The sequence below is a fragment of the Zerene cesonia genome, chromosome 5, assembly GCF_012273895.1.
Source record: "Zerene cesonia ecotype Mississippi chromosome 5, Zerene_cesonia_1.1, whole genome shotgun sequence".
Taxonomy (NCBI): domain Eukaryota; kingdom Metazoa; phylum Arthropoda; class Insecta; order Lepidoptera; family Pieridae; genus Zerene; species Zerene cesonia.
Genome location: NC_052106.1, coordinates 7,716,569 through 7,733,410, shown reverse-complemented (window position 1 = coordinate 7,733,410; position 16,842 = coordinate 7,716,569). Strand labels below are relative to the sequence as shown.

At 33.3% G+C, this 16,842-nt stretch overlaps 1 protein-coding gene across 1 annotated transcript in view; it reads left to right on the top strand.

Annotated features, from left to right (window-relative positions):
• LOC119839875 overlaps window positions 1–16,842 on the top strand; it is a 116,235-nt gene that overhangs the window by 41,022 nt on the left and 58,371 nt on the right. The window lies entirely within an intron of this gene.

Sequence of the window (16,842 nt, the reverse complement as noted above, 5' to 3'; positions counted from 1 at the left end):
TAGTACACTACCCTGGGGCACACCGTAAGTGATATTACACTTAGAGCTAATTGTGTCTCCAATCTTGACAACCTGCTTGATTTTCATGAAATTTAGTATATAGGGAGTTTCGGGGGTGTGATACATCGATCTAGCTATGAATCTTTTTTAGAAAATGTCATATTCGTCTTTTATTAGTGTTGTAACGACTTAAACTTACTTTTTTAACAAATAGAAGGCGTTTGAGTAGTCCCAATTTATTATGACTCTTCCTGACATCTATTGGCGAATAATAATACTATTTTTTGGCGAATAATTAAAGTTCCAGCAGATGGCGTTGTTAAGTAACGAAGTCAATGAGTGTTTGCTTTGAGGTTAGACTAATTGTTTATAGTGTTTTGTGTCTCCTTAATACACGTGTTCACTTAAAAATGCCTAAACGATCTTGGAAAAAAACACTTATAAACAATCTAACTTCACGAAGTTAAACCGAGCAAAGCTCGGTCATCCAGCTACTGATTTATTTATTTATGAGATGTAACGTTATTTCCATTAAGGCAGTATTTATTTTAAACGCAGATGAAATTAAATAAAATATATATTTACTTTTTGGAAAATAATTGACCAAAAACAGTGTCGTTAAATCATAAATTATATATATTTTGAGAGATATGAAAATATTCCGAAGAATTAGTATCATCTTAACGAAATATTCATAGACTCATTTATCCTACACTTATCTATACTAGTATACAAGTAATAATATAAAACTGAAGTTGATTGTTTGTTTAAACGCGATAATCTCAGAATCTACATGACCGATTAAAAAAATCTTAAACGAAAGAGAGTATTAAAGACGTAATATTTCTTTCTCAAGTCGGTTTAAATAATAAAATTATTGTTTCCACTCCGAGATCAAACGATTTATCACGATAAATATCGATACCATTGCATTTATCGATAGCTGTGTCACGAATGTCGTGATGTCGTGACTGAATGCGTTTATCTGTGAAACGCAATTTTCAATTTTAAATACACATGATAGAGCTCAATTTGCAACAGACTCGCCAAGTGGCATTAAACAAAATAGAAGACCTTTGTCTCTCGAACGGAGCTGGTGTGATTTGTGAAGGTTTTCTGTGTTAGAAAGTTTTTATTTGTCAATAGACCTGTGGGTTCACTTGTGTGGTACCAACCAGGGTGAAAAGCTTGGTGATCCAGACTGTTATCTATATGCCAAACTTGACGTTTTTGGAGTAATAAAAATAATATAATTGAAAACATCTTAGGGTTGTGTACGTCGAAAGGAAAGAAGCGGAACTTATCGGATCACTTCATTGTCCGCCCGTTCGTCTGTCTGTCAAGACCTTTTCTCAGCAATGACTTAATATCAATTTGAAATTAATATTTGAATCTATCTTGTCTTAAAGCCCATAAAAATCACTAGTTCTGGTCTATATTTGGTTAAAGCAAAATTTATTCACATACCTTTAGAAAGGTTGCCTGTAAGACATGGCTTTTAAGCGGTAAGGCCGCCAAATTTAACAATGGGTATTAGTTATGTGTTTTTGTATGATATATCTTAGATAATAAATTATATAACTACGCAGAAACGCGTAACTACCCATCTCAACAACCGTAATGCAATTTCGCTGGCCACCTGCATTTTATCATATAATCTCGTCACAAATTCGCGGACAGATGCGACAGGTGTCAGGTTTTTCAGATCAGTGGTCAATAATTATGTGTTATTTGCTTACAGGATGTTTCGTGTTAATAATTACAGCCACTGGAAATGTAATCACTTGTAGCTCACACGACAAACTTTCACTGTTGGTTCCGAAGAGTTGTTTAATTTTGCCGTATGGTTTTATGAAACAATCAAGTCTTTTAAAATGGGACATAGTCAGTTTTTCTGTGAGAGTTGGCAAAGGAGCTGATGTGTCGCCTGATGGTTAGTAACAAGCATCGCCCATTGAAAACGTTACGAAATATCATAGCTATCTGATAAGGGATAAGGAAGGAATTTATTAGGGGTATAGAGGAAGAAATTGGAAATTGACCTCCGGTTCCCCCATTCCTCGAAGGAATGCTAATAGCATTTGCACACTACCACATGTTTTCCACCGATTTCCTGTGAGGTTGTAGTACCTTCATGTTACCTAAGACGACGTCTCTAGCTCTCTTTCAAGAACGAGTCGGAATAGTAATAACCTACCGTTTAAATTCGACATTGAAACCACATAAGTCTTTGATTTGTACCCTAGACCTATTTACTACAATTAACTAGCTTCGACATTAGAAACCCTAGAAACAATATAAAACTACGTTCACCCAGGCATTATCAAAAATGCCCCTTTCCAACTTGATCCACAACATCTACCAGCTATTAACGATTCGTGCAGCTGTATTTCGAATCACAGGACCTCGTGTTTATACGAGTATCCAGTGTTTATCCATTACGCTATCACTTAATTGAAGTGAAGTTTACTCGAGTTATAAACAAACCAGAAATAGTTCTGTTAAAGGAACTTCGTAATTATTTAACGTCAAGATTAACTGGTATTACATAACATTGACCCTTTAGAATGTAAGGGTTTTAGAATGTCATCATTTGATATACATACCAACATTAGTATATAGCCTGTGACTCTCAGGGATTACGTATATTTTCAAATGCGCTTCATACTGAATCTCCTGTTATGGAAATAAGATGTTTTACTGCGGTAAAAAACCTGTCACTATCTAGCCTCCAAACTCTCCAGACACCAAAATCGTACCATGAAATAGCTCCGTAGCAATATTAAAGGAAAACAAACAAACACACTTGCATATTTATTAATAAGAATACGTTAATCGGTTGTAAACCCGCGAAGCTAACGAGTAACAAAACCAAAAAATGCAGCCGAGTTGAGAACATCCTTCGTTTTTGCAACGTCGGTTAATAAAACAATGTTCTATATAATTGATATGACCACTATCCGCATGCTATTATATCACGTCAATAGGTAATAGAAAGCCAGTAGTGCATTTCTCTGCGCCTATTCACTTTTAAACTTATAAAATAGTTTATTTTATAATTATAATTCGTCACAATACGATGCTTATTATTTGTTTCATGATAGTATTGTCAAAAACTAGCTGCGCCCCGCGGTTTCACCCGCGTAAGTCCGTATCCCGTAGGAATATCGGGATAAAAAGTTGCCTATATGTTATTCCAGTTGTCCAGCTATCTACGTACCAAATTTCATTGCAATCGATTCAGAAGTTTTTTGCGTGAAAGAGCAACAAACACACACACATCCTTACAAACTTTCGCATTGATAATATTAGTAGGATGAATTTTTAATGGAAATGAATCGGTTGCGGTTGTAATGAGTTATGGATGAGCCATATTACAGTGTGAACGAGATTATTTTATTCTTACTGTTAACTGTTTTTCCCGCGAAAATATAAATATTTAGAATATTAACCACGGTGTGGTCAGATCTTTCGTCCGTATGTTTTAATCATCTGGACAGATTTTTCAGACCACTATTACATATCCCTTACTATCGTTACCTTATTTCATTTTTTTAATAAATTTAATTACCCCAAAAATGCCCTCTTTAGCACATGAAATTTATCATGGACAGATCATTCATTGAAAGTAAAAACAAGGAACCAAACAGACAGATCTCAATCCGGCGACACTCGCCTTGAGTTTTTTGCTCCGAAGCGTTGAACCGACACACCTGTCGTGAAGAATGCCCAAAGTGTGGACTGCTTTCGGAGCATGTGGACAATGAGATGGGGTAGGGTTGTCAACAGATTGTTTTAAGTATTAAATTGAAAATTTATTGATTTGAATATCACAACTAAATATGTCCTTAATGTCTCAAATATAACGAAAAATTCTATTTGTATTGCCTGTACATGTAAATTGAAAAAAAAAGTTAGTCAAAATTTAAAATTGATTTAAACTATATATATATGCATGTTGGACGTGGATATACTTACCTCAAAGCTGTTTACCAGAATTTCTTGAGAATTAATACTTTTCGTTATTTTTGAATACTACGACGCTATAGATAAGCTATGTTAACAAGCTGCAGTATAATTTTAAAACTCACATGTGACAGCCCTATAAAATCAGCAGATTTGCACCTGTTGCGAACCGGTCTAAAGCCAGTCTCCGTCTCACCGTTATTGTTCAAGAATATTTAAATGAACAACTCGAATTGAAAGTAACAGCTTATACAATGCAGGGCTGTCACCGCTTCGTAATGCACTCGTGTAGAGAAATGAAATCTTTGTACAGGTCAAGTGTTCTATGTGGGCTTACAACTTGTTGACTGGGATTTCAGTTAAAGTGATATTAAGTTGAGAATGTTTATTTATACTTTGAAAAGGAGAACTATTTATTAAAAAAAGAAAATATTGGTTTGAGATCATTGGTTTCAGTAATCTTTTGTCATTTTTCTATTTTCTTTCTATTTGCCTCAATAAACACAATATAGTTTTATTCGAAATAATACTACTGATTTCAGATATCTTATCCTATCCTACTAATATTATAAATGCGAAAGTTTGTAAGGATGTGTGTGTGTGTGTGTGTGTGTTTGTTGCTCTTTCACTCAAAAACTACTGAACCGATTGTATTGAAATTTGATACGTAGACAGCTGGACAACTGGGATAACATATAGACAACTTTTATCCCGAAATTCCTACGGGATACAGATTTACGCGAGTGTAACCGCGGGGCACAACTAGTATCTACTAACTCAAATACACACATTACTAATTAAGCGATCACCCTAAGTGGTTGAACTATTTCAAGGTTAAACTCACTATTGGTTTAACATCAGCTTATCGTCAGACGGATGTCTATAAAGATCCGTTCAACCTTATACAAACCGACCTCACATGGAGTCAGACCAGCATCGTTGATGTGGACGCATCAGATGTGATCGTGGTTTGTTTATGTGACGCCATTTTGTGTGTTTATATTTTTTTCCGTTTGAAGTAGTCTTGCTTTAGTTGTGTCTTTTGTTAAACAGGGATTAAAGTACGTTTTTCTGATCGTCCGTTTGTAACTTGAAACCTACTAAAACGATGATGAAAGTACATTTAGAATTGTTGATTACCACATAGTAGAATTCAAATTTTTTATTATATTCCATACCTTTTCTGAACTGTCATCTATAATTGTAATATGTATGTTTGGTTAAGCACACCACTTCAACTACTAAATCGATTGTGACATAATTGCTTCTATCTATTTACGCTTACACTTTACATATGTTTCATTAAAAGAAAATATTTGTTCGGTCGATTCGTAAATGTATATTTCTTCAGTCTAATACTATTTAAACAAAGCGTCTTAAAGATATCACTTACAAGTTTTCCACTAACCGCTTAACCGTTAGACTATTGTGATGTTTGTGAGTATGTAAATGTCAGATTTAGGTCAGGTATTGTATAAAACTAACGACCTAGTCACGCTATGGTCTAGATAAAGAGTTCTGTTTACCATTGTTTTTATGCAAGTGACGTCTCGGGAAGATATTTGAAAATTTTTCTTCGGAAAATTAGCTCAGCTTTTTAAATATAAACTAGCTAGTTCTAGCTGTTTTCCCTAGCTTCGCTCGTTGTACGTAGAGCCTATGTCACTCAGTGAATATGAAGCTTGGTAATGGTGTACGAATTTTTTAAATCGTTCTAGTTATATGTAGTCTATTAAGTTTATCTAGTTATGTTTAGTCTAGTAAGTTTATTTATTTCGAGTAATATTTAATCTAGTAGTTTAGTAGTTATTTTAAACGTTACAAACATACAAAAATCTCTTTCTAATATTAGTGTAGATAATGTATATGGGAAAGGTTGTGTGGTTTGTATCTAAGGTCAGTGTGCATCAAGTAGTGGAACCGTTTTCTATGAATTTTGTAACAGTTATATATAGTATACAAGCTTACCCTGTTTACCTTTATTTCCACTTACCATACCCTTCCATACTTTTCGTTAGAATCGGTATACTTTGGGACCAATCGAGAGGTTTTAAAAAAATGTATATAAAATATCCGCATCTTAAGTGCGAACAGATACAACAAGCAAACAGATAATCAAATTCGTTTCAACTTGATATCCGGTCAGAGTCGGGACGATCGTCTAGTAAAAATCAAATTGTCTAATTAAGGTACATTATCTATTTAAATATTACAATTAGAATTGTAACATAGGTATATATGTACACTTGCTGGCTCCGCTTATGTGAATGGAAATATACGTCAAAAAGTTTGAAATAAGGCATCAGTGACATTATCAAAAATGGTGAAACCGTTCCTTACTTTCTCACAACTTAAATTTTTAAAATTAAATTCTAATAATAATCGTAAAAGTATCCTTTGTACCATCAGCAAAAACATTCAAAAGCCCAATTTATCCGCAATGGCAAACAATTATAAGCAATAAATTCGAAATGAATAAAACTAAAAATGTGAGGCCAGGCTGGTCTTTTCATGTGCGAATTTATGAGGATTATCCTTTTAGAACAAAGGACCCTCCCCTTCCCATTGTTGTGTTTTTGTGGATCTAATTGTACTATTTGTTGGCCTCTGTACTAATATTTAATATAACTATACGGTGACGAAAAACATCGTGATGAAACTGCCATGTCCGAGATGTAAAAAGTTCGACGACATGTGACATCTGCGAGCCTGCACTTGGCCAGCCTTGTGTATTATGGCCTGAACCCTCATAGTAGGCTTGTGACCCAGCTGCGGGAACATATATGGGCTGATGATGATGATACTAACTTTTAAATCCGTTGTTTGTATGGTCTTTCGAAACATGGATTCTATTTGTAACGATCAATTCAATAATATGTAATTCAGTGAATTTGTATTTTTTATGAGAATAAAGTATTAACTTGATATTTAGCTTAGGTCACAGCTAAACTACTTAACATTGAATTCTAAAATTCTTAGAACAAAGGTGCGACATAAAAGGTTACAGGAAATAATAATTAACGAGAATAATCAGAAACATAAACAATCGAAATATTTTTCTTTGATCCTTTCAAATAAAGTCATACCACGGTTCAGTCTAAAGAAACCTACATATAGTGATTCGTATACAAAATATTTTGCATAAACATCAAAGGAAATCGGTTCAATGGACTAAAAATAAGCCATTGACCAGTGATTTGTGATTTCGGCAACAAAATGGAGTGAAAATGGAGGCTGTGTGCCGTAAAGCATTCACGCGCCATTGGTGGCGTTATCGGCCAGATTCAGGCTTTGAATGTACAAACAGACAAACGTTTTTTAGTGTTTTTAAATTAAGAAATTTATTCTGTACATATCCTGAGAACAAAAACTTATTCGAAGTACTATTTAGTCAATATACTTATATACTTAGAATCCTTCGAAGGCATAAGCAGTGAGGTAGAGAGGACAAATTGGAAAGAAATTTCTGCTGAAATTATTCGAAAATAAGCTCTGTTGCGTTTAAGTGTTATATTATTTTTCCATTTTCCAGTTTCTCTGTCAATTTATAGTGTAATGCTTGAAATTATTAATATCTATAATATATACCTCAATAACAATGAGTCCCTATTTCCATTGGTCACGGCATCATGCGTGAACGGCTTGACCGATTTCAAAAATTCTTTCACTATTATAAAGCTGCAACTTCACTGAGTGACATAGGCTATACATGTACCACGGGCGAAGTCAGGGCGAACAGCTAGCATAAAATAATATACAGTTGGCTATAGCCATAGCCTGCGTATACATAAACTAGTTTTAGCTGTACCCTAGACCAACGCTGTCAACATTAGATTTTCATAACTGTAAGTAATATACCTACACAATTATGCAATACAATAATATTACAACATATTTCATAACACAAAGTATCACAGAAGATCCTTTTATAACCCACATTTATTATATAAATAATTATAATGAAAGATTATAATCGTAAATGAAAAAAGTTCCTCAGACATATATTTACGACGTAAAAAAATCTGAATCAAAATACGCTTATAAAATATCAACCAACACCCGATAGAAGCTAAATAGTACCCACGAAATCTCCATACAAAATGAATAATTCATTCGAACGAAAGTTCAGCTTTTTGCAACGCGCAAATGCACGAGTCTTGTTAGTATTATCCAGACCATGACGTCACATAATGACTTCCCTAACTTTGACTCAGGTGGGGTTTACCGGACAGTTGAGGCTTAGTGATTTTGAGTAAATTCTTGCTGAATATATCTTTATATTTCTATTGATTGTTTCCTTATATTAGTATTGAATCGTTCCGTTCGTATTAACAAGTCAACGGATGCTTCTAGAATCAGTATATCAGACATAACTTTCATTTATATAAACCTGCATTATATCTGCGATATGGTCGGTATGTTATAGTGTTTTTATAGGGTCTAGTTACTATAATAGGTATAAATTCTGAAACCTTATAGATGATTTTACAGTCATGTAATAAATCTATACATGTTCAGGTGGGTTACCTGAAATATCATAACAGCATCTATCACCACGAATCTCGAACGTAAAACAGTAGTAATTTTATATAATAACCATCCTCATCAATATCAGTTACAAGTCACATTTCACGAGACAGGGCAAAGCGCGGGTTGGCAGTTATCGCATGTCGTCGAACTATTATTTCTTGGACATGCCGATTTCCTCATAATGTTTTCCTTCACCGTTTCGAGCATTGGCCAGATTATAATATAGCCAAAAGTTTGCATATTACAAAGAACCAAAACTAAGAAATCAGAATCATAGCAGAATAGACACGCAAACACTGTGCTTAAACCAACGCTTCAAGTGCTGACTTGGAAGTGAGCGTAGATGGAAATAGACCATTTCGCAGCAAGCAACAACTATTTTGGACGAGAATGACTTGTTCAGATAAGTGGACGTTTGTTTTATTAATAGATGTCTGTACGTTAAATTCCACTTAGTTTACTGTTTAACCGACTTTCAAATAAGAGAGGATAGCATTGTATTGTGTGGACGTTGATTAAAGTTCATTAAAAAAAAAATTACCTTCTATTAAAACGGCATTGAATTTGATAAAAATTAACTTTTGTGACCAGCATTTTATTTACAATAAACAAGGTGAACCTTTGTGGTACACTGAGCACCAAAAATAATGTTATTTATCGAACAAACACATAAAAATCAAAGCACTCACGCAGAACAAAGCGCTTTATTAAACTTTATAACAATGCAGCTGTCGCATACGATACGTAACTGTTTGTTTAGTCTACCTTCAGTGAGTTAACAACTATATAAAATTACTACGTCCGTACATTATGACGTCATCATCAGATATTCTGCGCTTTAAATGCTATTAAGGTATATATGAAAAATCATGGTAAATACAAAAAGTTAGAGATTATTGATAGACTACCCAGAAATTATATATTTCATACGTATGTGTAGCTTCTGTGACTTCATGTCTGATCCTTTCAAACGTAGCCTATGTGTTATCAGTAGAAGGTACATATTATAATGTCTGCACAAAATAATTCATTTCGGATTAATTACTGGAAATATTTAATATTACTTCCGCTATTATTATAAACAAACACGTTTTTCAGTACTTCTTTCTAAAATTGTTATTGATGCTGACCGTTCCACAGGCGGATCTATATCTCAAAATGGATTAAAAGCTTTTTCCTTCGGGAATCGAGCCTAGCACTTCTTAAATATAATTCTCATTAACTCTTCCACCGCCAAACTACTTAATGATCAAGTTTCTATGAACACCATTTTTAAGGTTCCATATCCACAAGACGGGGATACGGGACCTTATTATAACAAATCAATATTTTACCTAAAAACTAAACTGCCTGTAAATTGTCAGAACTAAACTTAAACTTCATCACACAGAAGACCAGTTGTGAAATAAAAAAAATATCCTCAAACACGTAACACTTTACTAACAATAACGTTTTTTTGAGGTAAAAAACATAAAATGAATGATAATCGCATTGAGATCTTCATATCTTTTTTGCAGTCAACTAATAATAAAAAATCGAGGCGAAGCTTATTTGTACTAAGTGGGACCCTTACTGTCGCGAGTCCAACTTGCACTTGACCTTTTTCATCATATTTATTTATATTATCAGACTACAAAATTACTTCGCAGTTTATTCAAATAATAAGCACTTACGATGTTATTTTAAGTGCGTAGTATAATATATTTTAAACATTCCCTTGAGGGCAGTAAAAGACAGCTTGTCGTGTAAATGATAAACGGTACTGCTTTTAAAATGGGAAGTTATAACTACATCTCAAATTATACGTAATATTTTATCTTATATAATTATCCTTAATGTGTTAATTGCAAAAAGAGTATTATCGTATTTTTTTCTACACTGATATTTTGATAAAAGATTGCCAACTTTAAATTGGAAAGGAATTTAGAAAGGATTGACGAGAGGAATAAAGGAAAGGATAAGGAAAAGGATATGGGCCTCCGGCTCCAGCCACTCACCGAACGAAACAGCAGTATGCTATTTCAAGCCTGTCTTCTGTGCGGGTGTGGTGCTTCCCCCGTCCGAGCTGGCCCAATTCGTGCCGAAGCGTGCTCGACTCCTACATGTAAATTCAAATTTCATATTGTCTAACACCCAGAATCTATTTTAATTCAGTTCCCAGTTTACAATCAAACTTATTGCTGAAGGCGAGATATTTCGTTATAATACATACATAGATATAGTTGGAGTAACGAGTTTCCAACTTCATCCTCCGAGACCTTTCGGGTGAATCAACGTTATTTTAAACTGTGTTCCGCCCGCGGCTGCGTCTGCCGGAAACAAGGAAGGATTCGCGTGTACCCAATTAAAGTGGTAGTGAAGAAGCTTTGTCATCGAACTGTGTACAAAATTGTAAATGCATTTTATATTTTTTGGTGTTGTAGTTAAAATTTGATTCATTTGTTCTTTTTTCGGTGGTGGCAATTACAGATTAAGTTTAATGAAATATCTATACTAACATTAAAAAGCTAAGGCTGCTTTTTTGTTTGCTTGAACGCGCTAACCTCAGGAACTACTGGTCCGATATGAATTATATTATACTATATTGTTAGTTTGCCCATTTATTGAGGAAAGCTATATGTCAACACTAGCTATATATTGAACGCCTCCTTGGTACAGTGGTTAACGCGTGAGCGTAGAACCGAGAGGAAAAAAAGTAAGGTTCAGTAGTTTTTGCATGAAAGAGTAACAAACATATACATACACATACATCCATCCTCACAAACTTTCGCATTTATTTATAATATTAGTAGGATAGGATAGAAGGAGGACTTACTATACACACGTAATATCACTTAGGTAGTCAACCTTTCAGTTAATGCTAAATTTCAAACTACAATACAATACACTTTTTTCAACACATAAATGAAGATGATAAATAAGTGAAGATGAAAGAAAACAAGGAATGAAACATTACCAAACCTGATAGGTTAAAATAAAAGGCGTTCATAAGCGATCTCTGCCAGGCAACCTTAAAGACTACATTTTGAAATAATTTTTTATACGTGATAAGGAATAATCCAGTGGTCTGAATATAAACAAATAAATTCACACAAAAGCTACACATAACGGGAAACAATTTAAAACACATTAACGGCACATCCAATTAGAATGTAAAATAATCAATACTAGGAAGAAAGCCGCTATGTTAACAAAAATAATAAGTTGCAGCTTCCATCTGTACGTGTTAATTCTAACTGGAGCGTTACTTGCGCGCGCGCAGCGTTATAATTGGTCGGTCGTCGCCTTTGATCTCGCCGCGCACGAATTAGCACGCCGGATTCGAATTTCGAATGTTCTTCCGTCACTATCTGATTTTTAATCTGTCCGCGTAAACGATAAGCTATGGGAAATAGCTTGAATGGCAGCATAGCGGTACTTGTTTCGAAATAGTGCGGGTTTTTTTAATGTAACTTACAGTGTTTTTTATGTGTTTGTGCGTTTTTATGTGTTTTCTCTTTTTCGCTGTGTTGTAATCAGTTTATGACGATATTCGGAGACTGTGAGCGACTTTAAATAGCGTCAAAACAGTACTGTTATTTTTAAGATTCGGGGCAAGCAAGATAGATTTATGGTATGATTAATAATTATGTAATACAAGTTATGATTATAATAAGCATAACTTAAATTATTCGGTTTATCACCTTTTAAGGAAACATATACAGGCAGAAGAAACAAATAATGTTTTCGAATACAATAAACACGCACAAAGCATACATATAATATTTATACATGCGGAGCGCCCATCATTGGTTTCATGTTTCGTTGTAATATCATATCGCGTGAATACTATCCTTCGTGCATTAGACAAATACACGAATAATTCTTTATAAAAGCACCCGTCAATTTTGATTGAAAGATCCGATGCGTTTAGTGTGATGACTTGCATTTTTTGAAACGTGTCTTATGTTGGTATGTATATAGATTTTTATAAATTTGTATAATAAATTTATTAAGTTTGTGCTGCATTTTATGATACCTATATGTAGGTTTGTATATTTAAGTAGGTCTAAATATGCAAAAGATGTGTGAATGTAAAGTTAATAATATATCTTTGGAGAAAGCGTCGATAAGGATCTTAAAGTCTTTTTCTCGTTTTTTTTTTTTTGTCTAAATATAGTTTTTACTTATTTTAATACATTTACATATAAACTAGCAAAATATATCTTAAAATGTGTTATTAAAAACTTCACATTTTACGCTTCGCTTTCACTATAATAATATAACATATGTATATAAAACCAGAATTTTGCAAAAACTGATAAAATTAAAAAAAAACCTCCTGTTCTTAAGACATAATCGTGTATGTTTTAATAATCACTATAAACAGAGACAGTTAATATTGTTGTAAAAAAAGTCATAAAAAAGGAAATTAATTATCGCGTGACATAATTAGCTTCAGGGTAATTACCGTTGCAATCATATTTGTTTACGATTCGAGGTAAAAATAACAATAAAAATCATTATAAGGACAGATATTATTACTTATAAAAATACGTATAAAATTTATATACTTACGAGTAAATTGTTCATTTAATAATTTTTTTTTCGATGTTGGCCTTCTACTTTATATATTTACATTTCGTTGTAAGCACTAAAAATATATGTATACACGCACTTCCTTTCTAAGGCACTTTATATTACCAAAGAATTTTTAAATTTTAACGTTTGTCGTATCCAAAATATCAAAGGAAAACAGAGAATATTTTGGGAACTGAATATTAATCGTCCATTTTACCTCGCCGTAACAGATCTCAAACAAGCAATTTATATTGTGTAACCATCTGAACTTCCCCAATATAGCGTCTCAAGCATTTTCCCGCGTCAATCACGGTTCCCGCCATTCCTCAATGACAGCTCGCGGAAGGAGGCAACTTTTTAAAAATCGAACGCCATGTAAATCAAGGCGCGATCGCATGCCATTTATTATCTATGACATAGTTAATGGAATTTGTTTTATGTCATTATTTTAATGACGTTATAAATGTGAAAGATGTATTCATAAAGTATTTAATGGAAAGTCGGAAATATTTTTACATTAATATTTATTTAGATTCTGTTAGCCTCTTACTTATTTCTTAAACTTCACTCATTACGAAAACCGAAATCCCCACGAAAATCGTTATATTTTTTTAGCAAAATATGTTTTATAAATTTCTTAATTAAATGGAAAAGTTTGCATATTTGTAATAATGTAAAACAACTGGTTTTATATACCATTTCAGCACACTATCGCCTCATAAATCCCGGTAAATAAAATGCAAGTGAAGCCAGGGGCAGGATAAGTGCTCGATTTACAAAATACAAATGTCAATAACACGTTATGTTTGCACGCCGTAATATTTTATACGTTCGCTCGATTTATGCTTAAATATTTACTTTGGATTAAAGTATTTTTCTACATACGAGATTTCTTGGCGGTAAACTAATTATTTCGTAAACAACTCGCTTGCAACCATGGAATTACATACGTTTTGAATGTAATAATTAAAGGTCTGTCAAAAACCCCCGTTACGGCACTTTATAAAACCACTTGGATACTAAAGTTGATTTGAATAGAACATAAATCATAAATGCTTTTATTTTTGTTTCAGGTAAATGCCGTTCTGTGTGTATGCAGTCTTCCAGTGTGTAATAATTCGACATAAGCAGACATGCATAATACAAATAAATATAAAAAAAATATTTATTAGTCACAAAAGATACACAGATACACAAACTAAAATTTATTATATATTATTATTTCTGAAGAAACGCAAAGTTAAATAAATGTTAAATTTTTATCAACGTTTGCTAAACGATTACAATGTATTGAAAGGACGCCATCATTTTAAAAGTTATATCTCGTAGATTAAAAACAAAATTACATTAAGACGTGTTTTAATCCGTTATGTATAATATTATACAGATACCCACGCAAACACTTATCTCATTCAATTATTTCTCCAAATAAGAGTCTTAAATGTAAAAAATAAATTTAGCATTTTATTCTTAACATTATTTTATAAAACTACTGCGACAAGTCATTGAAAAAAGAAGTTTACGCCTCATAAATACATATGTTTTCTCTGAATATAGACCGATACCATGCAGATACCGATTCAACCATGCAGTTAAACAAAATATTGTTTTTAATACAAACTTTCAAATCAAACATTTCCATATGTGCTCCTGACATCTAGCTTGCCTGATAGTTAGCGTAGATGTAGCCTAATGTGGTACGCGCTTCTAGAAGGTTCACTCTATCCTTGTAGTGTTGCCGGTCAGTAATATAAAATCTCTCACTCAAAAAAGAAACTAGTGTACGCCCGTGTCCTCTAGGGGGTATGGGGGCAGATGATCGATCGATTTTTTTTATGTACAAGTAGGTAGCTTCTGTGTCCTGCCAGACCGAGACACTTTTTTATTGTGATTCCACAGAGGAAATTGAATCCAGAATCACTTGGTTCTTCGCTCACGCATTAACAATGGCACCAAGGGGGCGGAAAAAATTGTAATAAACTATAATAAGACTAAACTATAAGACTATAAGAACTATAAATATATATATACTATAATAATAAGCAATAAACTATAATAACTATAAGACTAAACACAGCGAGCTCTCTGCGTTAATAATACAGATGAAAGTAATTAAGATGTTAAATAGTTATCGCGATGAAACAGTTAAGTAAATACAGTTTAGTACTCTTGGTTCGCCTTGTGGAAATTGGGCTTGTTCAAGCCTCAAATTTGATATTAATTCACCGTCTCCCTTCACCGAGACTTTAAATAAGATTATGCAAAATGAAATACTCGATTTTGTGGAAAATATTGAAAGTGTAAGCGGGTAGCTTTGAGCTCATGTCTCTGAAACAGCGAAGGGTTTTTGTAATGTCTTATTTTGTAAGGCGTATTGTCTTTGGGTAGCTAGCTATCTTCGTTTGTTTACATTTGGAATTTTATCCAGTTCCTAAGAGTGATATACAGGTTATGTAGACAAATATAAAATAAAAAGATTTTTAAATGATACAGCTTTATTAGCTTTTGCATCCTAGATTTAAGATATTGTCATTGTTTCGTTTTCGTTTCTTATAAATTCTCCGCCATCTAGCACATTTGAAATCAATTCGTTAATAAGTGTAGCAGAAGAACAGTTCTTATAGAATTTTATCGATAATAATTTGTTTATTTGTTGAATGCGCTAATCTCAGGAACTAAGAATTTGTAAATTATATCGCATGAATGCTAGGCTATATTAATGTACCACGGCCGAAGCGGACCGCTAATCTTTTACATATGACTTATTTGAGCTCAAAGCTACTGTGTGTACTGAAAATGCAGTATTGTGCTAATATTAGATTAGTTCTACTTTGTTGTGTATTTTCATACTTTATTAATATGTGTAATTTTATCTGACAGATAAGCTAAATACAACTTATTCAGAATATACAGAAAGTAGTTAGTTCATCCAGTAAAAAGTTACATAACGTATCAAAAACAATAGAAAAACAGGCGATCGGGGAACCTACTCTTTTTTTGAGTCGGTTTAAAATATAACCTTATGAATAATTCACAGAGCGCAATAGTATGAAACACAATAGGTGAGGTACGTAACAAACGCAGAAAATTACCCCTAATGGTCAGTTAGGGTCCAAAAACAGGCTGGGCCAAAACAGGTGCGCTGGAAATTCAAGTTAGCATTAAGCGCTTTATTTCGGAACGGTTTCACCTGTGTGTGGCGCAAGTTATAATCGATAATATTTTTTTGTTATACTAGTTTAAACTCAAGGCTCGTGTTGTAGCCCTGGTCTTTCTTAGTGACATAGACTCTAATAAACATATGTATTAAAAAAAATTGGACAGCATTATAATGTGTCAAATTTTCTTTCTAAAAGTAGGATTTTAAACGGAAAATATTTAAAAGTATTCTGATTTTTGGCGACAAGAAGGAACATATAGTGAGTCCTTCTCGAAGGTTCTATTGAACCGTATTTAAAAACTCATATAAATCTCTTAGTTTAGAGTTCAGACTTAATAATTTAACAGACTAACCTATTTTAGCATGTTAACTGTAAATTAAAACAAACATAAAACATAACCATCCCAGTTACTAATGGTGAAAAACTTTTCAAAACCGATTAAGCAGTTTTACGGTTAATCACAAACAAACAAATCAAATCATATTTTTAGATAACACGCTTATAACTTCCATCTTGCGTTCATTTTAAATGGAGGGTGAGGGACGTGCCCTCCGAAAGATCCCTCACTGACGCACATCGGGAAATTAAACTTTTGGTCATTTAGACCTTTTTCATTTATTTTTTT